This window comes from Calliphora vicina, chromosome 3, assembly GCF_958450345.1.
Source record: "Calliphora vicina chromosome 3, idCalVici1.1, whole genome shotgun sequence".
Taxonomy (NCBI): domain Eukaryota; kingdom Metazoa; phylum Arthropoda; class Insecta; order Diptera; family Calliphoridae; genus Calliphora; species Calliphora vicina.
The window spans coordinates 58,188,297-58,212,662 of NC_088782.1; the positions used below are offsets into that span (position 1 = coordinate 58,188,297).

Genomic DNA, 24,366 nt, shown 5'->3' on the forward strand with positions numbered 1-24,366 from the left:
TGTGGTTTCCCACTCACTCGGGTCCATATAAGCTTAATTTCATGGCTTTAGGTTCATTGGTGTAGAAATTACAAAAAGTACCATTCGAATAAAGAAAAAGTACCAAAAAGTCTCCCCTAGAATTCTAACTCACTTAGGACCATGTATGCTTAATTTCATGTTTTTAAGTCCATTGCTATAGAAAATTAAAAAAAAGTACCATTAGAATAAACAAAAAGTACCATGTGGTATCCGCTTGAATTTTCAATCACTTAGGACCATATACGCTTAGTTTCATATTTAGGTCCATTATATTATAGAAAATTCAAAAAGTACCATTAGAATATAGAAAAAGTACCAAAAAGCACCCACTTGTAGTTTCCCACTCACTCGGTTCCATATAAGCTTTATTTCATGTTTCTAGGTTCGTTGGTGAAGAAATTACAAAAAGTACCAATCGAATAAAGAAAAAGTACCACAAAGTCTCCCCATAGAATTCTCACTTACTTAGGACCATATATGCTTAATTTCATGTTTCTAAGTTCATTGTTATAGAAAATTCAAAAAAGTACTATTAGAATAAACAAAAAGTACCAAAAAGTCTCCCCCTAGAATTCTCACTCACTTAGGACCATATATGCTTAACTTCATATTTCTATGTCCATTATATTATAGAAAATTCAAAAAGTACCATTCGAATATAGAAAAAGTACCAAAAAGCAGTCACTTGTAGATTCCCACTCACTCCGGTCTTAATTTCATGTTTTTAGGTTCATTGGTGAAGAAATTACAAAAAGTACCAATCGAATAAAGAAAAAGTACCAAAAAGTCTCCCCCTAGAATTCTCACTCACTTAGGACCATATATGCTTAATTTCATGTCTCTAAGTCCATTGTTATAGAAAATTCAAAAAAGTACCATTAGAATATAGAAAAAGGACCAAAAAGCCCACACTTGTGGTTTCCCACTCACTCGGTTCCATATAAGCTTTATTTCATGTTTCTAGGTTCATTGGTGAAGAAATTACAAAAAGTACCAATCGAATAAAGAAAAAGTACCAAAAAGTCTCCCCCTAGAATTATCACTCACTTAGGACCATATATGTTTAATTTCATGTTTCTAAGTCCATTATTATAGAAATTTCAAAAAAGTACCATTAGATGAACAAAAAAGTACCTATAGTACAGTTCACACATTTTGGTACCTAAATATTATGCCCTATTCCTAACACTAACTTCACTCAAATAAATATCAGCTAACTTTAATGTCGATAACTGAATTAATTTAAAATTTTAAAAAAGTACCATTAGGAGAAAAGTACCAATTTCCCTTTTCTTACTTGAACACCCCTCAAGTTTGAAATTTAAAAATATTCCATTTTGCCAAAATTGTTTATGCTATAGGCATGTATAAAAATATTAAAATCTGTGTTAATGTGCCCAAGAATAAATATATTTTAAAAAAGTACCAAACTGTTTAACCGGATTTGGCCCAATATACACCTTGGTACTCGAGTTCCAAATAACACCCTGTTAGTTAATTTTTGTATGAATCCAGGAACCAACGTTAAAAAAAATTATCAAAATTGGCTTAATAATTTCAAATATAATGTATTTTTCCGATTTTATCCCCTTTTTGGTACCTTTTTTATCCCCATTGAGGTGGTACAATTTTATTCAAATAAATTTCTGTAACGTGGTGGGAGCTCATAATAAAATATTCGTATGTCTATGTCAAATTATAGAAAAACATATTTTATGAAAAAGTACCAAAAAGTACCAACCTTAAAGGTTCGAATTTCCAAAAAGTACCAAACTTATATTTTTTATTTTTTGTTAATTAAAGAATACGATTTAAAATTTGTTTCTATGTTTATTGGTTTAAAAGATACATAGGGTGCAAAAAAAGTACCAAAATACAGTTTTTACCCGTTTTCTCCCCAAAAAGTTTCGAATTTCCAAAAAGTACGAAACACCTGTCAGCTTATTTTTTAAATGGAGTAACATGCTATTTTAAGTTTTTTTGTATCTTTATTAGTTTTGAAGATATAATGTTACCGAATTTACCCGTTTTTACCCTTTTTTACCCCCTAAACGTTCGAATTTCCAAAAATCCCTTCTTATCGGATCGTTTTGGGGAGGGAGGAACCCACAGTTAAAATTTCGTGATTCTAGCTTCAGCCGTTTGGGCTGTGCGATGATGAATCAGTCAGTCAGTCAGTAACGTTACTCTTTTATATATATAGATTATAACACTAAGTTTTTATATGAAATTTTGCTATAATATTCATAATTCACAGTATTATTATATATTTCGGGAATAGCCTGGTACCAGGGAATGTAGAGAAACATTTTTCCGTTTCCCGGGAATCAAAAAAGGTCGGGAAATTAAAAACCCTACTCGTAACTCATACGTTTTTCAACATGACAACAAAATAAGTCATAATGAAGTTGAAAATAAAATATGTCCAGTTAAGCAGATGACAGCATATGGCCATCGATATGTTGAACTTCCAAATTACTGATAAAAAAACTGGGAATATGAATACAGGAGGATTAATAGAGAACTAAAATTCATACATATTTGAGTAGTTGTCAAATTTGGAAAAGGAATGATTATTCTAATTTTTCCTTTTACTTTATGAATTATCGATGCTAAAAACCAAATGTTAAACTTTTCGGTTTCCTTTTATCTCTCCCTTTTAATAAAAGTTTTTTAAAAATACACAACTTGAAATGTGATTAAAAACAAAACAATTAATTAATTTTAGTTTTCGCTTTTTTTTTTCATAAATATCCACTTTTGACATAAATAAATTTCCTTAATCCTTTAGTTTAAATCACATTTCATCGTTAAATTGGCCCACAAGAGAAAAAACAAATAACAACATGGATGACACATTTTGCAATGCAGTGAATGTTTGAAATTTTTAAATAAAATTTATAATTCATCATCATGTAGTAGATGATGACAACGATGTTACGGGGTTACCGGTGTTTTTCCTGAATTCACTTTTATTACATTTTTAATGTTCATTTTAGAAAAATAAGTATTTTGCAAACAAATTTCATTTACGAATGACATCAATTTGTTGCCGTTTAACATCAACTTCCTAAATATTGTATACTGTATGTCATAATAAATCACTATATAAGATTAGTTCATAGAGATTTAAAATATATGAGGGAGGAAATGTTATGTTTTTGTAAAAAAAATTATTAAATATTATTCTTACTAGATGAAAATAAATAAATAAATTGCTAAACCAATAAAAAATTTAATTTTTAGAAATTGTTGGATTTTCAATAACAAATCTCAAACTTTTTTTCCAAAATAGCAGTTTGAACTAAAAATTCTATACAAGAGTAAAATTTCATTTATAAATATTTTATCGCACAATAAATAATCACCCCTATCGCGAATCAATAGTTCACATGATATACATATGTTCACTTTTCTCATTTTTCGTTCATAAACTTTGTTCACGTGAACAAATTCCCCATGTTGTGAAATTTTAAGATGGAATTTTGTAAACAATAAACAGCTGTTACGAACAAAATCAACTATTGTGAATGAAAAGTTCAGGGGAATATCATGATAGCAATTTTCCCTTCGAGGGAAATGGATATTTCATGGGAACATAAATTTCACATATTTTTTTTTTAACGATAGCACTGTGGTTCCAAATCAAAATCGGTATCTTCAGAATTTGGAAAAACTAAGTTTTTTTCGGAAGCTGGCAATCTGCTCTCCCCCAATACAAATTCGTTTTCTTCGACATTTCGTTTTCTCGACAGAAGCGCCAGAAGTTCTTTTTATACCCTTCACCTTCGTGAGAAGGATATATATAAGTTTGTCATTCCGTTTGTAATTTCTACATTTTTCATTTCCGACCCTATAAAGTATATATATTCTGGATCCTTATAGATAGCGGAGTCGATTAAGCAATGTCCGTCTGTCTGTCTGTCTGTCTGTCTGTCTGTCTGTCTGTCTGTCTGTCTGTCTGTCTGTCTGTCTGTCTGTCTGTCTGTCTGTCTGTCTGTCTGTCTGTCTGTCTGTCTGTCTGTCTGTCTGTCTGTCTGTCTGTCTGTCTGTCTGTCTGTCTGTCTGTCTGTCTGTCTGTCTGTCTGTCTGTCTGTCTGTCTGTCTGTCTGTCTGTCTGTCTGTCTGTCTGTCTGTCTGTCTGTATGTATGTATGTATGTCTGTCTGTCTGTCTGTCTGTCTGTCTGTCTGTCTGTCTGTCTGTCTGTCTGTCTGTCTGTCTGTCTGTCTGTCTGTCTGTCCGTCTGTCTGTTGAAATCAGTTTTCTGAAGACCCCAGATATCTTCGGGATCCAAATCTTCAATAATTCTGTCAGACATGCTTTCGAGAATTTTGCTATTTAAAATCAGCAAAATCGGTCCACAAATGGCTGAGATATGAGGAAAAAACCAAGACAACCTCGATTTTTGACCTATTTTTTTACCTATATCTGGATTACTAAGACATTAATATAGACAAGATGGATATCTAATGATAGATATTTCAAAGACATTTGCAACGACGTATATGAGACCATAGTAAGTTGGACCTACAATGGGTCAAAATCGGGAAAAAAAATTTTGAACCCGAATTTTTTTTTTTTTTTTAAAAAAATTTTTTAAAATTTAAAAATTTTTTTTTTTAAAATTGAAAAAAAAATTTTTTTAAAATTTAAAAAAAAAAATTTAAATAATCGAAAAATTTTTTTTTCCAAAAAATTCAAAAAACAACTGGAAAAAAATAAATTTTGTTTACCTAAAAATATTTAAAATTTTGAAGTATAATTTGGTGAAGGGTATATAAGATTCGGCACAGCCGAATATAGCACTCTTACTTGTTTTTAATCATATTTTCGTTATTTTTTTTAATATTTTACTGCTTAACTAAATTAGATATATCTCAATAGTTTTACCATATAGAAATTCATACTTCAAAACATAGATAAACATTGATATAGGCTTTTATTAAATGTATATCTTGTATTTATGGGCCTCTCCATTTTCCTGTTATAGTCCTTTAAACTTGGTTCTCAAATATACTGATATTTTTTTTCTAAGAATGTTATATAGCTTGCCAAAAAAAAGCCCATCCAATGACTATATACATCATTTAAAGAAACTTCTGGGGAATGTCTTTGTAAAAAATTGTAGCCGCCAGCACCCGCCGAAATACTTTTTTTTATTTTTACGGAATGAAATTTTTAGAAATATTTCTTTATTACTGTAACTTGAAATATAGTAAATACAGATCTTTTTAAAAATTTAGTTTCAGAAAGACATGAAAACGTATTTTTTTTTAATTTTTTTGTAATTTCCACAATATAATTTTCCGACCCTATAAAGTATATTTATCCTGGATCCTTATAGATAGCGGAGTCGATTAAACCATATCCGTCTGTCTGTCCGTTCGTTGAAATCAACTTTCCGAAGCCTCCAAATAACTTACATACACGATTCATACATCAATATCTCCGGAATCGAGAAAATCGGTCCACAAATGGCGGAGATACATATAAGGAAAAAAACCAGGACAACTTCGATTTTTGACCTATTATCCATATTGTTTTTATGTAGACAATATGGATATCTAATGATAGATATTTTTTTTCAACAAAAGTTTTTTTTCGGTAAATATTAAAAAGAAAAATTTTTAAATTTAAAAAAAAAAAATTTTAGAAGTTTTAAAATTTAAAAAAACAATTCGAAATTTTTTTTTAAATAAAAATGAAGAAAACATCTTTGTAAAAAAAATAAATTTTGTTTACCTAAAAATATTTAAAATTTTTATTTTGAAGTATAATTTGATGAAGGAATATAAGATTTGGCACAGCCGAATATAGCTCTCATACTTGTTTAACCTTCGCTTTACCAACGGTTTTTTATGTACGAGGTTTACCAATACCCACCCGGGTGATACTGCACTTCTATACATACATATATCCGATGAACAAAATTTTAAAAAATCGAAAAAACCTTATAAAAAGTTTAAAATGTTTTTATTAAATTATATAGAACTCTAAAATTTGTTCATTGAGTCTAAATTTTATTTAAATCGAAACAAAATGAAAAAAATTATTAAGCTAACAAAAACCGAGTGGTCACCCGGGTGGGTATTGGTAAAGCGAAGGTTAATATTATTTCTTTTTTTACATTTTTGAAAACAAAATATCCTACACTTTGCTATATATTGTAATATAATTCTGGAAAAATTTCCATTAAGATAATATTCTTAAACATACTTTTAATTGATTTAATGAATAATTACATGATTTCGAAATTCCCTTAATAATCATAAATTTAACCGTATCATCTTCCAATAACTTTAACGATTTCTTCTTTGTGAGTAAAGAATAAAAAAACGAACAAACACACTCCCTCCTCCTAAATGTGATTTAATTAAAACATAATGAGTGCTGGAAAAAAATCTTACTTTACACATGACTTTGATCGATATCATCATACAGTTGGCAAATAAACTACTAAAAATTATATATTCGATTATATCGAATCGTAGGATACACTAAAATATAATAAAAATCGAATTATTATTTGAACAAATTTTTCTTTTTCAATTTTTGTAAAAAACAGGATCTTCTGTAAAAATTAAATTTTCGAGAAAGCAGCTTTCATTCAAACTTCAGCCGATATACATGAGGCAAACCATTTATTTAAACTTCCAACACAGACAATTTAAAAAGTATATCTGACAGATGTGGGCATCTTCTAAGTCCTTTGGTTATAGAGAGCTTCAAAATCTGTTTATTTGACCATCAAGTTAGATAATTTTCACTACAGAATTTCTTATAGATCGGTAAGAGTTCGTTAAGTTATATATGATTTTCGAAAAGCTAATGCCAACCGACAGAAATACATCATTAAATTGTGTGGCCGACCTTTAATAATCTATTTATTCTGGAACTTTATAGGATTGGAAAAGAATGTTGTAGAAGTTACAAACGAATTGATAAACTTATATACACCCTAAATACCCTAGTGCAGGTTATAATGATTGATGATTGAAGGAATGAAAGAAGAAAAAAATTTAAGGAAAGCTAAAATAAAAAAGTAAACCAACAACACACTAAGGAAACTATAATCAAAAGTATAATGAACGAGTTCAACATAAATGTCAGACAAAAAAAATAAATGACGGATTGACGTTGTAGGTTTGTAACTTAAAGTGCTAAGATATAGGGGAAATACATTAAAAATAAAGATTAACTAAATAAATTATATTTGAAATCCCTTTACCAAAGTATACTTTAAGATAAAGATGGAAAATATTTATTTGTAAAAAAATTGGGTTTTAAAACTATTTTTCCTAATTTTGACCCATTTTAGTTCCGAATTACTATAGCGCTATATACGTCGTTGGAAAGGTCTTTGAAATGTCCATAATTAGATATCTATATTGTCTATATTAATGATTTGGTAATCTTATGATTATCCGATTAACCCGAATTTCAATACCAACGACTATAGCGGATATATTAATGTATGAATCATCCGCTATAGTTTATTTTAATTATTTTTTTTTATATTAAAACTTTACGGTTTTGGGGGGAAATTCATCTCTGGATGCGCTCCTGACCTAAATAAATATTAAAACTGTAAATTTTTCCTGTTGGTTGGTTCATCAGAAACTTACGTTATATGACAGTTATTTGTTTTCATTAAATGTATCCTTACTTAGTTATTTGAGTGTGAAATTTTTCTTTTCAAACAATTATTCAGTTTCTATGGTTAAATTTGTATAAATTATGTATACCAACACAAACAAACATAAAATTGCAATGGACAGAGGTTCTCAATTTTTTAAATTTTAAGATTTAGTAAATTTATTTCATGATTTTTTTCTTAGCACATCAATAGCGTTTTGTATGAACAAAACGAAGTGTAAAAATCCGTTGACGTGAATTACTTTGACCCAAAAGTTAACGCGGTTTTAAAAATATTAAAACAAATATTTTTCTTAATTTAATATTTTTGGAAATTTTTTAAACTCTCTTTCTAGCTCCGGTATGGAAACCGAAATTTTTGTTCGGTATCAAAATAATATTCAAATTATACTTTTTCAACCTATGAGTACTAAAATTGGAAACCTAATTATTTTCATATTAGCGAATAAATTCTGTTATACATAGGATTTTCTATAGAAAATACAGTTATACTGACAATTTTCCATAGGAAATACTGTCATACTTAAGATTTTCTATAGAAAATACTGTTATACTGAATATTTTCTTTAATTATTTTGTACTGATGATTTTCTATAGAAAATACTGTTATACTGAAATATTTATAAATAAAGTATATACTTATATGTCATTTTGAAGGGTACATATCTGTCATTTATTCTCACTTAGTTATTGAACATTATAGTTTAAACAACAACGTTTTTTTTGCTTCGAAAATGTTGAATATTGTACCAACAAATCGTCATATGCGGGAAGTTTTGCTTTATTACTTTAATTTGAAAAAAAAAGTGCCGTTGAAGCACAACGCAGCTTATGGTGAATGTGTTCTAACAGTTTCAACGGTTTTTTCGGTTCAGATTTTGACATGGAAGACAATTATCGACCAGGTTAGCGAACAACTTTGAAGACCAAGAATTTGAGGCATTACTCCCTGAAGATCGGTACAGGTTGATTCGTTTGAAGCGAGCATTGGCAGAAAAACGCCCAGTATATGCGGCAGACCGTAATATTCCATTCTGACAATGCTCGGCCACATGTTGCAATACCTGTTAGAGACTATTTAGAATGAAGAGGTTGGGAAGTTTCGCATCATCCGCCTTATAGTCCAGACCTTGCCCCGTCCGACTACTATTTGTTTCGATTGATGTAGAACGCTCTCTCTGGGATACGCTTCACTTTGGAACAGAGTATCATAAATTGGCTTGATTCATTATTGGCCTCAAAAGATAAGCAGTTCTTTTGGCTCGGAATAAATTTATATTGTACAAATGTTTCAAAATAACAGTTAAACATTTGAAAAAATCAAACATTTTTAAGTCATACACCCAATAAAATACTTTATTTATGGCAATTTATGGCCAGTTATAGGTATTCAAAAACTGAAAACTTTTTGAAAGAATCAAATGAGTGGTAGAAATACTACGGTACTTTTGAATGTGAAATAGTATCAAAAACGGTACGACCGTATCCACTTTTCTATCGATACTCTAAATATTAAATTATTTTGTATTAAAGAAGTTTTACGAGGTCTTTATTCCAAATGTTGAGTTTTTATTATACCTGTCTTACTGGTACAGCTGATTTATTAATTTAATATTTATCACAGATAGTTTTTTTTTGTTGGTTAAATCCAGCACTAAATTCGTTTATTATTTTGGTTTTTAAATTTTCGCAAATCTTGACTCTGGTCATTTTCACTAAAGCTCGATACTCTGTTCGATTTCACTTGAAAAAGTATGTCAAAATCCATATAAAAATACTATCAGTAAAATTGCAAATACAAATTAAGTTTGTACTCTGTTTTTCATCGTGAAATGTTTTATGGCAAATAAATAAAGCAATTAGAAATTTTTGAAAATAAAAATATTTTTCTTGTCAAATTTCCATATGTTGGTCATAAAATTTAAATTATTGTTGGTGAACACTACTACTTCCAACAGAATACATATGTATATATTACTATATAAAAAAATGCGAAAAAAATTATCAAAATAAAATTAATATTGAACAAGTAAGAGAACTATATTCGGCTGGACCGAATCTTATATTCTCTTCACCAAATTGTACTTAAAAATAAAGTTTTTCCCAATTTTTTTTTTTTAATTTTCAAAAAAAAAACTTTTTTTATAAAAAGAATTTAAAATTTTTTGTTGATGAAAAAGAAATTCGGGTTAAAAAATATTTTTCCAGATTTTGACCCATTGTAGGTTACTATAGCCTTATATATCGTTGCAATGGACTTTGAAATATCTATCATTAGATATTCATATTGTCTATATTAATGTAATCCAGATATACAACTGCGGTCAAAATAATAGCACCACGACATTCATATTGTTATATAATAATATTACGTAAAAACTGTTAAATTAATTATTGTCGTTTTTGTATTAATTTTTGCTTAATTCAATAAACTTACAAACATTAAAAATAATTTTGAAAATTAGATGCAAATTTTAAAGAACAAATTAGCACCAAGATAGAAATCGATTAAAATAAACAAAAATTAACTAGGACAACATTTAATTTATTAATAATTATTATGGTTTGTAACGTTCTTAACACATTATTATTAAAAGTAAAATATTGCTGCCTTTTCTTTTCGTATTTATTGGCAAAAAAGAGACCGACCACCTCCTACCCATAAAGATTCTAAAATTTTTAAAATTTTGTATCGAACTTGTATGACACATATATTTTTTCATTCCCAAAATAAATTCTTAAATATTTTTGGTTTCATTTTACCCTTTTTGTGACTCTTGGCCATCTATTTTTAATAAAATTATGTTTGGGGATATCACATCCTGTGCCACGACATTGACCTTTAAGCTTGAAACCCAAATTTATAGAAATTAATCATTCCATAGATCATTCCTAAGGTCATAATTTCTTTGATTTATATCTGAGTATGATTTTATCAAGCATTTCATCATATAATATTGAATTATTTATTCCACATATTCAATATATTCTTCGAATGTAATAGTAGAAAAACCACGATCAAATTATAATTTTAAAATCTGTGTGTTTGTAAGAAAATATGAATATATTATCTTAAATTTTGGTTGAAATTGGATTCGGAGGACATTCTATAGAAGTCTGATATCAAACAATATAATTTGTTTAATTATTTGACCAAGAAGTTTTTTGGTACTTGAATGTTGAAAAATGGTAATGTGAGGTTTCGCAACCTAAAATTTATATTTTTATTTCAACGCAATGTTTTTTAAAACCATTTCTAAATATCTATAAATAGCTTTTTTCTGAATTAAGCTAATTTGTATGTTCAGAAATCATAATTTTTTAAACTAGAACTCACATACACCACTTTTTTTGTTACTAAAAATTATAATATTATGCCGATTTTTTAAATCAAAAATATAAATATTCTATATTTTTTCGACAATTTCTTACGATGGTGCTATTATTTTGACAGCACATAATCTGGGTATTTTTCAAAAATACCATATAATTGATTGAAAGGTTAATTTTTCTTAAAGAAAAATTTGCTAATAGAAGAAATAGAGATTAATTAAAGATCTTATATTATTATATTTAATTAAAATTACTATAAAAATAAAAATATTTTCCATGTTGATTGCTTTAAGGTTCTGTGGTGCTATTATTTTGACCGGCACTGTAGGGTACATAAAATGTAATGCAGCAAATATGTTGTTAATTAAGTGTCATTTAGTGCAAATACCTTTAAACTTCATGGAATGTGCAATTTATCATGTCTATTAGCTCTTCTATGACAACACATTTAGCAATGAGTATTTATAGAAAAATATTTAAAAAATGCTATATTTTTTATAGAGTAAGGATAGGATAGACAAATTGCTAACATAGCAACATTTTTTTTTCTATAGAAAATGTTTATTTAAAAAGTGCTAACACACATTTTTCTTTATTATACTATGTACATTCGAGTCCTTCAAATATTGGACAAGAGCAAAAATAAACTTCAAACTAAAGGTAGGCAAATATTTACTCAAAAAAGCGTAACCACTTTTTCATAGCACACATTTGTTTGACGTTGTTTACTCTTACGAGTATTTTGTAAGATCAAACAACAAATAAAATAAAACAAAATATTTATTTTGAATCATCCTAAGTAAGATATGTTTTTGAAATAAATAAAAGAACTCAAATATATTTTATTTAGTGGTTACGTCGTTTTCTTCAAATATTTGCCATGTGTGACCCTACCTTAAGAGTATTAAAATATTACACGAATTGATCCTTTATAAAAATGTCAATTGATGTGATTTGACCAAAAAATATATTTCCAGAATGGTTTAGCAGTTCAATGAGGTCTTCATTATTGACGAGAAAACTTGTAGCCTGGCTCCGGATATCTCCGTTTTCCGAACACTTTGGAAGTGCTCTGATGTTTGGAGGCCGCCAGTAAAAGTCGATTAAATCGTTTCCAGATCAATAAATTCGTCATTGACTAAAGTCTGTCAGAATTCAATAAGGATAACAAAGCAATTCCTTTAAATTATTTTGCATAATTTTTTGACACAACTTTATTAAATCATGAAGGCTAATTGTGTGTTTATAGCAATTTTAAATATATATTTCACTTAATATCACTTGCTTAAACATTTTCTCTGAAAAAACTGCACATTTTACTATTAACCATTGAAAACAAAGTTTAAATAACAAGTTCTTTTATTTTGAGTACAAAAAAAGTTATATTTACACCAACATTACAAAAAAAAAGAAACTTGAACAAAAGAGATTCTCTTTATCAAAGACACAACATCATGATTATTGAAAAAGAGTTTCACAATTTTAGATGTTTTCTTTAACCATTTTATAAGTGGTCAGGGTCGAATTAAATGTGACATACCTTGTGGTAGGCATAAAGAGAATATGGAATTTGAATTATAATAAGCTGTTATGAACATACATTCTCTGTTGTTATCTGAACAGATATTTATTGTGATTTTTGTTTTTTATTTTTTTATTTTTTTACAATAAACGATTATATTCGGCCCCTGGTGGCCATGAATGCCCACCACTGATGTAATCTTAATATAAGAACCTGACTAGAACGAAGTTTTAATTAAACATTTGATTCAGATATTGATGCATATTTTGTATATGTGAAACTAACGACAGAAGGGTGGGATGAAGTATAAGAAAAATCGGGTTATAATTTATAGATAATTCGGAATACAATTCCATATCGATATTTGGAAAATAGTATGGTTTTAATTCGAAAATGGTTTGGTTTCCAGGCACCATAATTTAAATATATTAATAAATGTTGCCTGTTACCAACTCATGGATAAATTTTTTATACCACCCCCATTTACTCACAAAGTTTTTACAAAAAGTCAGAATACACTTGTTATTGTTTATGTTGCGTGTGCTTGAATAAGAAAGAAAAAAGCTAAAAAGTATCATAGAAAACAGGACTCAGAGCTCAACAACAAAAAAAAGAAAGAAAAAGAATTTGTATTCATTTCAACCACAGAGCGAGTTAAAAAAACCAACTGTCAGTTGCAATGACTCTGACACAAAGAGCAGACAAATATGTAAGTACTTGATGCTGGTGCTAGTAGATGATGCTGGTGCATGTAAAAACAAACGTTCAATCTCAGACCCAAACAAATACACTCTTAAGGGAGTCCCAAACAGTTATTGCAAAGAATAAGTTCTTGGACTAAAACTAAATTTTATGTATAATAAAGGATATGTTGGGAGGATTTGCAGGATTTTGGTAATGTTGAGAATGTACGATTTCTTATATTTACTTTGAATTAGGGTTCCTAATTTTCCGAACTATTTTCTTTCCCGGGAAGAATTTAAAAAATCGGTTCAATCCCTCGGACAGTGCTAAGTATCTGGGAATTATACTAGACTCTAAGCTATCCTGGAGCCTTAATATTCATGCGAGAGCGTCCAAGGCGGCTGTCGCTATCTATGCCTGCAGAAGGGCCATTGGGAATACCTGGGGAATAAGCCCTAGGAATGCGAAATGGCTTTTCGATATGGTGGTTAAGCCCATACTAATGTATGGAGCACTAGTTTGGTGGAAGGCTCTAAGTAAATCCACCTACTGTGGGATAATTGAGAGAATCCTGCGAATATCCGCACTAATGATCACGGGTGCGCTGCGCAGTACTCCGTCTCGTGCTTTGTTTGTAATGATGCACTGGCTACCGGCTGATCTGATGGCAAAACAATTGGCCATAAATTCGGCGGTTAGGTTAAGTACTGTTGGAGCATGGAGGTCTAGTTGTACTGGCCATGCGTATATTTTGGGCAGTATATCTTATCTCCCTGTTAATATTGACTACTGCACTCCCTTACCCTTTATTGACAGACGCTTCTCTGTGTCATTGACGGGCGGATCTCCTTCTTCGATGGACACGTTTGTCATATACACAGATGGCTCTAAGTCTGCGGATGGGGTGGGTGGAGGCTTTTATATTCCCCATCTTCAGAAGAGGGTGTGTTTCAGGCTACATGATCAATGTAGTGTAATTCAAGCTGAGATTTCAGCGATCAAAAGGGCGGTACACTGGATGAAGTACTATAGGCTATTTGGTGTGAATATCCGAATCTGTACCGACAGTAAGCCTGCTATCAAATCCCTATCTGGCGTCTACTCGACATCCAGATTGGTACATGAATGCCGGGTATCTCTTAATGAGATGGCGAGACATTCTAACCTGGAGTTATTCTGGGTGCCTGGTCACTCTGGTGTACCTGGCAATGCTATTGCGGATGAACTGGCTAAAAGAGGCTCACGTCTACAAATTGACGAGATCGATAACTTGGTCGGTTTACCGCTGTCTTGCTGTAAGTCAATCATACAGCGTAAATTATTTGAGTCTGCTCAACTCAGATGGTCTAACTTGACAAACTGCACGATATCGAGACTCACCTGGTCAATGTCCCTCACGGGGCTACCTCGGGCTAGGCTACGAGCTCTGATGTCAGTGCTCACGGGGCATTGCTTGATAGGTGAGCATGCTAGGAGAATGAATACTCCATATAATGACTTCTGTAGAAGTTGCCATGATGAAGACGAGAATGAGACGATTGAACATCTCCTCTGTCTTTGCCCTGCCTTAGCAGTGGTGCGGACTGCGACAATAGGTAGTCCATTTTTGCACGGCCTAGCGGATCTATCTACTCTGGATGTCAGGAGGATGGATTCGTTCATTCGTGCGTCAGGTTGGTTCGGCATTGAACCCAGTTCTTACATGTGAAGGATCTCTTGAGGTCCTGAGCATGATCCTTAGGGTAACACAAAGGGACCAATTTCATGGACCCAAGTGAGCTGGTTGATAACTAGCTGCCTTTATAACCTAACCTAACCTACACCTAAACCAGCAACAATGCCCTGAGGCATTCTTCACCTTTTTGCTCCTGGTTCCTAAACTTAATTTACAAATTTGTTTCTGATGGCGGTTTTGAGTTTATTGGCTCATAATTACCCTAAAAAAATTTATTCGACAACTTTTTTTTAGTTTTTTAAAGTTTGCTGGTTAGAGGGTTAAATTCTTTTAAATCTCTGTTTTATAAGAAAAAGTAATTCGAATATGTTCTTTGGCAAACATTAATCGCCAGACATGCTACGTTAAAAATAGAATACCATTGATTCAAATCAAACCTCATCATCATGGTATAGTTTTTAAGGAAGCAACAGCTGACAAAGTGTTGTTTGTTTGTAGTCTTAATATAGAACTGAATGGGACACTATTTTGTTGTTACAAACGAATCATTTTCCTAAGTATTTATAGTATGACATAAAAATGCGAAATTTTTTTTAAATGTTTAACTTTTATTTTGAAGCACTTGTACACTATAAATTTATTGAAAATATTGGCCATTGTTAGCTATGGCATTTTCCCATCTTTATTGCAACATATGAATTCCGAGCCAAAATAACTGCTCATCATTTGGGGCCAAGAACGAATCAAGCCAATATCGAATACTCTCTTCCAAAGTGAAGTGAATCCTAAAGAGGTCGTTCTACATCGTTTGAAACAAATAGTAGTCGGCTTTCAAACGCTATTGTAAATCCCGCATTTTAAGTCATACACCCAATAATACGAATACGTTAGTTGGCATACAGTAATCGTCAGACATAATACAAATATTGCATATTATTTGTACTAGTGTTGTTAGCAGTCTCAATAAAGAACTAAATAATAAAGACCCTAGGGAGTGATATCGAAATAATCATAACATACATAAATGTTAATAAAAAAGAAACCACTAAACTTACAGTTTTTATTTTTTTAATTTAATTAAAATTATTATTACAACTTACTAAAAATATTATTTTTATAGTTCTAGTCACTAGTGATCAATTTATGAACCATCCGGAAACCCTTCCATTAACGATTTTATAGAACTTGCTGTCATTTTGTTCGAACAATTAGTCCATCTCCATTTAAAATCTACCAAACTTTTGGACACATTTTTTGTGCTCTTCAATTCTCTTTTAACAAGAGTCCAATATCTCTCCATTGGCCTTAGCTCCAGGCAGTTTGGAGGATTTGCCTCTCTTGGTACAAATGCTAAATTATTATTCTTGTACCACTCAAGATCTTGCTTATCATAGTCACAGGATGCCAAATCAGACCAAAAATAAGAATTCTTATTTTTTGTAAACATTCCTTGATGTAAATTTCGGTATTTATAGAGCACTTTGTAACAAATATTTGGCTTCATTTGCTGCAACTTCATATTGTTTTGCCATATAAAGAACTTATTGGGAAAATTTTCTGCTTTTAGATCCTAAACTTTTCTACAACATTCCCTCGAGCATCAGCAACATAAGAATATTGACCCGGAAGCTGCGAAAATTTGACAGAACATACATACTTAGTCTTGTATGTTTTTAAACCTGCATTGGCTTCAACTTCTCGTACCAAATAGTCCGAGTACTGAGCTAACTGGGCTCAATCTTTTGAAAATGCTTTCTATTTATTGGCTTTAGAAACATCATGTGGACCTTTCTTTCTACCTGAATCAGATTTTCTATCAACGGACAAGTTCTCCCGATACTGTTTAATAACATTGGAATTATTTTGACGGCAGACCTTTGATTGTTTGGACAACTTTTTGTAGGACCAAGTTGGGGGTATCTTTTCTTGGACCAGCACTCAGGGGATGAACCCTACTCAAGAACTAGGACAATAGGTTATGGGAGGGAGGATAGAGGGACACTAAACATAATAACTGACATACTTTTCAATGGTAAATAATACTTGGGTTAAAAGTTTTAATGAAAAACGTGTGTTAAGGTTTTTTTCGATCTCACTCCTTATTTGGTTGTAACCTCCACGTGAGATGACTATGCCCTCAAACCTCTTGTGAATAATGTCCAATGTGGCGTGAGCTGTGTGGCACTGTTGAAACCACATGTGGTTGTTGTCCATATCCTCGAATTCAGGTCAAAAAAAGTTGGTATAGCGCACGCCGTTGACAGTAATTGCCTTGGTAACATCGTTATCAAAGAGGTATGGACCGATGACGCTGCCAGCCCAAAATTCACACCAAACAGTGATTTTTTCGGGAAGCATGGTAGTCTCTTGGAACTCATCGTCCCAAATTCGATAATTTTGTCTTCTTGTCGTACCCATTCATCCTGAAATGGGTTTCACCGTAAAATGAGCGAATCGCGCCCGAAGAGAGCACCCATTTTGATAAAATAATTTTATCATTTGCACGTGTCATTGAACGCCATATCCATCCATGGTAATTTGAAAACACAACCTGAATAAATTACAGCCAATTCGACAAATGTAGCTTCAACAATATGGCCGCTATCAACTGTCAAAGTTCGGAAGTCCCTATTGGAATAAACTTGATATTTGAATTAAGTATTGAAAGTTGTCAAGATCTCTTTCGAAACTACAAAACATAAATATAATATAACGTTATTAATTCAATTCATGATACACATTTATGCATATGAGGACAGCTTTTAATATTTTGAATCGAATGATTTGTGTGAATACAGGCCACCGTGATTGATCGTGCGATTTGAGCCCGCTAGACTTTTTCAAATGGGGTTTCCTTAAGCGGCACTAAACCCATATTCAGTTCTAATTCATCCTGATTTATACGCCAGAGTAATGGACATTTCGCCAGCACGATTTTATATTTCATACTCAATAGCATATATCTCACACACACTTTCTTTTATTTAAATTTAAAGATAGCGATTAATGAACTACCCTTCATTTCAAATCACCTAACACTTCTTCCAAAGTGTAATAGGGTACCCGAACAAAAACATAACAACATCAAAATTCTAAAGGACTTTAATATGCTCATTACATTCTTACGCTCCCATTCCACACTTACAGATAAAATGGCATCATAAACAAGAACAATAGAGATGACAGTGATGATGTTTTGCATTCCATTTTTCCAAATTGCTTACATTCTTTTCAGTTGGGAAACTAAGCGTTGTGTGCTTGAAATGAAGGGGCGGCAGTTGAACAAATAACTTTAAGTGGCTTTAATAATTGTATGTAAATGTTATAATTAAAATAATGTTTAGAATATGTCTGTTACACACATAGAGAAATCTTAGTAACGGTTAGAAAGGAAAACTTTTAAATAGGGATAAGTACAATCTAACTACAACCTTTAGTATATGTGTATAGAAAATTTCAAATGCTTAATATGTTAGATCCTTCAATGATGCAATAGATAAGTAACATTTTTTAAAAGCACAAGGAAATTACTAAATTGTTGCAAGAGAGAGTACTAAGGAAGAGTACTAAGAGTGAAATCGAAAAAACTTTAACATACGTTTTTTCTTAAAACTTTTAACCCAAGTATTATTTGAATTTTTGACGAGCAAAAAGTTCGCACTAAAAGTATTAAATATTTTCAACAAAACCCAACTTGGTCCTACAAAATGTTGGCCAAACAACCAATGGTCTGGTGTCAAACTGATTCCAATGTTATTAAACAGTATCGATAGACAACCTGGTTTATGTAGAAGGAATGGTTCACATGATGTTTCTAAAGCCAATAAATAGAAAGCATTTTCAAAAGAGCTCCCAATACAACCGGTAGGAAAGCAGTCCGGTTAGCTTAGTACTCGGACTATTTGGTATGAAAAGTTTAAGCCAATGCAGGTTTAAAAACATACAAATCTCAAAAAGTTCCTGATAGGAGCTCTGCTAAAAATGTAGAGACCAAAGACGGAAAATGAAGTCAAATTTTATAAAAAAATATACCTGCTGTATAATGGATGACGAAACGTATGTTGTGGACAATTTTTCGCAGCTTCCGGGTCAATATTTTTATGTTGCTGGTGCTCGAGGGAATGTTGTAGAAAAGTATAGGGCCTAAAAGCAGACAATTTTCCCACAAAATTCTTGGCGGCAAAAGAAGCCAAACATTTGTTACAAAGGGCTCTATAAATACCGAAATTTACATTAAGGAATAAAATGTGAAAGTTTGTTACCATGAAATTTGTATTTCCCTCGAAGATAAAATTGCTATCGTGATTTTGTTCGTAACAGCTGCTTATTGTTTACAGAATTCCATTTAAAAAATTTCACAACAAGGAGAATTTTTTCACGTGAACAAAGTTGATGTACGAGAAATGGGAAAAGGGAACATATTTCATGTGAACTATTGATTCGAGATAGGGGTGATTGTGTCCACTTATTTTTGGCCTGATTTGGCATCCTGTCACTATGGTAAGCAGGGTCTGTTAAGATTTTTTCGATCTCATTCCTTATATGGAACTAGAAAAAAGAATTAATCGAGTAAATGATTATAAGAAACTGCTGGAAAATTTAAAAGATGCTAAGAGGTGATTCGCTACAAATAGGATCAGCGATATCAGCAGAGAAATTTAAACAATATTTTGCAAGACAGCTCAATCCATTGTAAACCTCTAAGGCTATTCAATATGTGGGGATCAAGAGCGATGATAGAAGAATAACAAAATTAGATATCGCCGAGATGTTGACAAAAATTAAGAAGGGTAAGGTCACCTGTTTTCTTTTCTGGAATAATTATGCCTTTATTCTACCTTATTTGTGTTCATTTCTGAAATAACTGAAGTTTGGTAAGCGTAAACGTATTCTTTCCATATAATGTTGCCCTAAAGAACTCAAAATATGCTAGAAAGAAAATTAAATGGCAATGATTATTGTTCTTTTGTGATCGTTAAAAATGTAACTACATACAAGATTTTCAATGTTTTCTTTGACAATCTTATGAATTTGCAGAAGTTAGTTCTCTTACACAATCCTCCGTTAGTCGCAAAAATTTTCAATTGTATTAAATTGATATCAATAAAGAAGAAGCCGTTTTTGAAAATAATCTCTTCACTTTTTATTACGTAAACATAAAAATAATATTAAATTCAAAGAATTTAAAAGAGTAATCAAAATGAAATTTCTGTAAAAATAATTTTTTTCAAAAATTAGCTTAAAATTTAGGACATTTAAAAAAAATACATTATTAAATTGTTTGCATATATCAACCAGATCAGTTGCGACTAACGGAGGGTTAATAAAGATTTTTGTTTAACCTTTATGTCAACAGCAGAACTGCTTTACGCATGTCAACAGCAACATACCTGGGTATGTTCATACGTTTTGTATGGTGAATGGTATGACATTAGCATAAAAATGCTAATATCTAACTCGTTTGTTGGAATATCTGCATTATTTTTTTTTTTTCATTTTCTTAGAAATAGACAAAAGGTTCAACAATTTTATGTTAAAAAAATTTACCCTTACATTTAGTCATTGTTTTTTGAAAAAAGTGGTTGTGTAAGTATGTCAAAAAATGCTTTTTATTGAGTTTTTGCAAAGATACAAATTTTTTAAATTAAAATAAATTTATTAATAGTTTTTAATGAAATTTTACAGTTATATAGACTTTTCTATTAGATATAGAAAAATAAAAACAAATTTTGAAATTTTAATCAGGAATCCCGTAATTCCCAAAAAAGTTTTGAAAAATCCCAAAAATGGGATTTTTTATTTTTTTTGCTATAATATCCACACCAGGAGCGCGGTTATCGGAACCCTTTACAAAATAATTAAGAACATATTTGGCCATCCAAAATAGGTTGCTTTATTGTGACATCGACTAATGCCCAGTTTTTGACTTGTTATTTAAATACGTATTTAGTTAATTTTAACTTAAAATTAAGTTGTATTTAAATACAGTTTGAGTTTTTCAGTACTACATAATTTGTCTTATTTAAATAAGATAAAAGTATGGTAGCACTACTAAATATCAAAAATTTATCGATAGTTTTGCTTAAAACAGCTGTTCAACCAAAACAAAAATTGATACATTTTGCCCAATAAGAAATAAAAGTTTATTAAACAATAAAATTATTGGTAGGAAAATGCACAAAAGAAGCTCCAATTGCCCCGCATCGGAATTGTAGTTTTTGCAAGACGCTTTTTTTAGCAAGACGCTGTTGTTTGTTTTTTTTTTACTACAATAGAGTGAAAAAAAAACCAAACAACAAAAGTCAGCTGTCAAAAACATATGGTAGTTTATGAAACTTAAATAGAATTTAAATGGCCAACGTTGGCCATTTAAGTATCATTTAAAAAAGCACTGAGCACAATTTCGTATTTAAATAGAACTTAAATATAATTCATATTTAAATACGAAGTCAAAAACTGGCTCTAAGCGACTTGAGAATTTTTGCCCTAAAGTTGAATTTTACATAAAAAAGGCGTTATTTGTATGGACCTGGTCCCTTCCGTATCAACAATTTTTAAATTGATTTTCATTTATAATATTTAGTGTAAAGTTAGCTTTTCAAAAAGTGTAAATTCCTAATACATCTTCTTTGAGATTTTTTAGATAACTTAAAAATAAAAAAGTACTTTTTTCACAAAAACTAGCGAAAAATCGCCTTTTTAAATTTTTTAAATTCAAATACATATAACTTTGGAGTCAGTCACGATTTTTAAATAACTCTTTCTTTGTTTGATACATACATTTGTTGTGAGTCCAATAAAAGAAAAATGGAGAATAGGGTGGGTAAAAACGTTGAAAAAATACTATACTTTTCAATTTTATCATTATATTTGCATGCGTTTTACTATGGATACCTAGGTATGTATGCTGTTGACGTAAGGGTGCAACTTTGTAAATGGGCTTTATCTTCTAAACGTGTGATCCTATCATAACCACAACTTGGGACAATTGCGGAAAACAGTTTTAGCTAGGATATCAAGAAATTTCAAGTCGATCTGAATATCCAATTCAGAGATACAGCATTTTGAAAATGCAAAACATACACAGGTATGTTGCCGTTGACATAAAGGTTAAAGACCGATAGAACTTACGGTCACCTTTTGACATTTATGATTAGTATACTCTGGCAAATCATCATGAGTAGATTGAAGCTTGAACAAGGCTACCAAATGATGAGGCTCATTTTGGTTTAACGGGTTTTTTAATAAAAAAAAGTTTTTCTAATCCACAAATTGATTTTATTTTTAAATTTAAATTTAATTTGATTTTATAATTTTAATAACACAAGTTAAAGGCTTTTTAAAACACTACACAATTTTGATGTATCGTGGTTCCAGTAGTACAAATATGGTCCAAATTTTAAATTCTATGGAGTGGTTTTTTTTTAATTTTTTAACTAAAATTATAATAACAAATTGAAGCAAAAAATATATTTTTTACTTCAAAATAGCAATTTTTTTTTTTAAAAAATCATGAAAAATTTAAAACGGCAGAAATTGGTCTTTACTTTATCGCAAAGCCACATGTAATAGCAACAAAACAAGATATCGATCATAAATATCGACTGATTATTTTCGATTTATTCACGCTCATTTTTACAAAATTTTAGTTTTTTGTTTGATATACATAAAATTGAGTAGTTAATGTTTTTCTTCCGATTGATTGAATATTGAAAACATTTTACCCATGCTATGTACACATTTTCCCATCGAAATTCGAATTTTCTTAAAAATTAAAAAAATCTCCATAGAATTGAAAAATTTTACCATTTTTGTACTTAGGTAGCCATGGTACATCAAATCTATATAGTTGTTATTCAAGCCTTTTTTCTGTTGACTTTTGTTAATTATTTCGAACCTTTGGTATTGTTTTTAGTGATTGGGAATTCACAAAGGTCTCTTTATGGCTATTTTTTCTAGTTGTATATTTTGCATGATCTATGGCAGCGTATGAGTAATATTTATCAATCATAACAAGCATACTCAATAATATTAGTTATGCTTTATTTTAATAAGAAAAATTTACTACAAATTGTAATTCTAAAGATCAACACAATGCATTAACATTTAGGCCATATGACAACCTTGGCTCTTCTTGCAATTTTGGGCCAAAAAAACTCCTTATATATTTCAGCATATTAAACGTTCCTCCTCCTTTTACACTTTTGCAAAATCACAAACATTTTTCTTAGTTATTTCATTAAAATTTAGTGAATTTTACAGGCGATTGTGTTAAATTTTCATTAAAAATAAACAATTTACAATGACAGCAAACTCATCAACAGTTTATAGTAAAATTTATATTGTTTTTTTTTTCTCAAAAAGAAACAGAAGAAAAAACAAAAGAATTTAATTACAAAATGCTACTATTCGATTTTGTTGTGTAACAAAATAACACTTGCAATCAAATCTCTAATCATTCCATTCATACCTTCATTTAAATTTCAAAATAGTTTTAATTTATTTAATTTCAGATTCTATTTACACTTTTGCCAGCAGCCAACAATTTGGGGCAGACAACAGGCAGCCAGCCAGCCAGCAAATCAAACATTAAAATTGTAAATACTCATACACTTACAGCACTTACACTGACAGAGAATACATTTGTGTATGTGTTTTTGTGTGTGTGTATATGAAAAAGTGTTTGAAAATTGTAAAAGTTTCACCGTGGAGTGTTTATAACAAACAGTTGCCAAAATAGGATCCGGTCAAAGTCACAGTTTTTGCAATGGCGGCACATTGGGCAACGGTTACATACGAACATCACAAACACGCCGGGATAATAAACGGTATGTATTTTATAACTACAGCCAAAGGATGTCTTTCTTAGTAGTTATTTTTCTATTGTATCTGTGTATGTACTCGTTTCATAAATAGTTTATGAATTATTTATATGAATCTTTGAAAAGTAAAGCAAATACTACTGGGTTTGTATGTGCCAGAGTGAGTACCTACTTGATTCAAATGTATATTTTATTGGCAATTCTAATAGAGTTAAAAATGTATATTTTCTATATATATTAGATGCAGCATTAAATGTCGCCATAAATCATCCTAAATACATATTTTGATCTAACAAATTGATAGAAAAATAGCAACAACAAAAAACGAAATATATAAAATAATTTTCTAGCTGCTTTAAATAAAAAAAAAATACATACATTTGGTTTAAATAAATGGCATAATGCCAAATAAATAAATGTGCATATTTATGCATAAAAAATTTATTATATTTTCTACACGAAAAATGCTTTAAGAATATGACTACATGTTATTTCTATAAACATATATATTACATCTTATTATTTTTTATATACAGAAATTGTATTATTATAATAATACTTTAAAGTATACTTTTATTTATTTTAGTCTAAGAAAATCATAAATTATTTTGTATTGTGTTAATGTGTGTGAAGTTAGCTCCGTCAGTTAGC

At 30.4% G+C, this 24,366-nt stretch overlaps 1 protein-coding gene across 3 annotated transcripts in view; it reads right to left on the reverse strand.

The window, feature by feature from the left end:
• MCU (mitochondrial calcium uniporter) overlaps positions 1-24,366 on the reverse strand; it is a 311,390-nt gene that overhangs the window by 41,364 nt on the left and 245,660 nt on the right. The window lies entirely within an intron of this gene.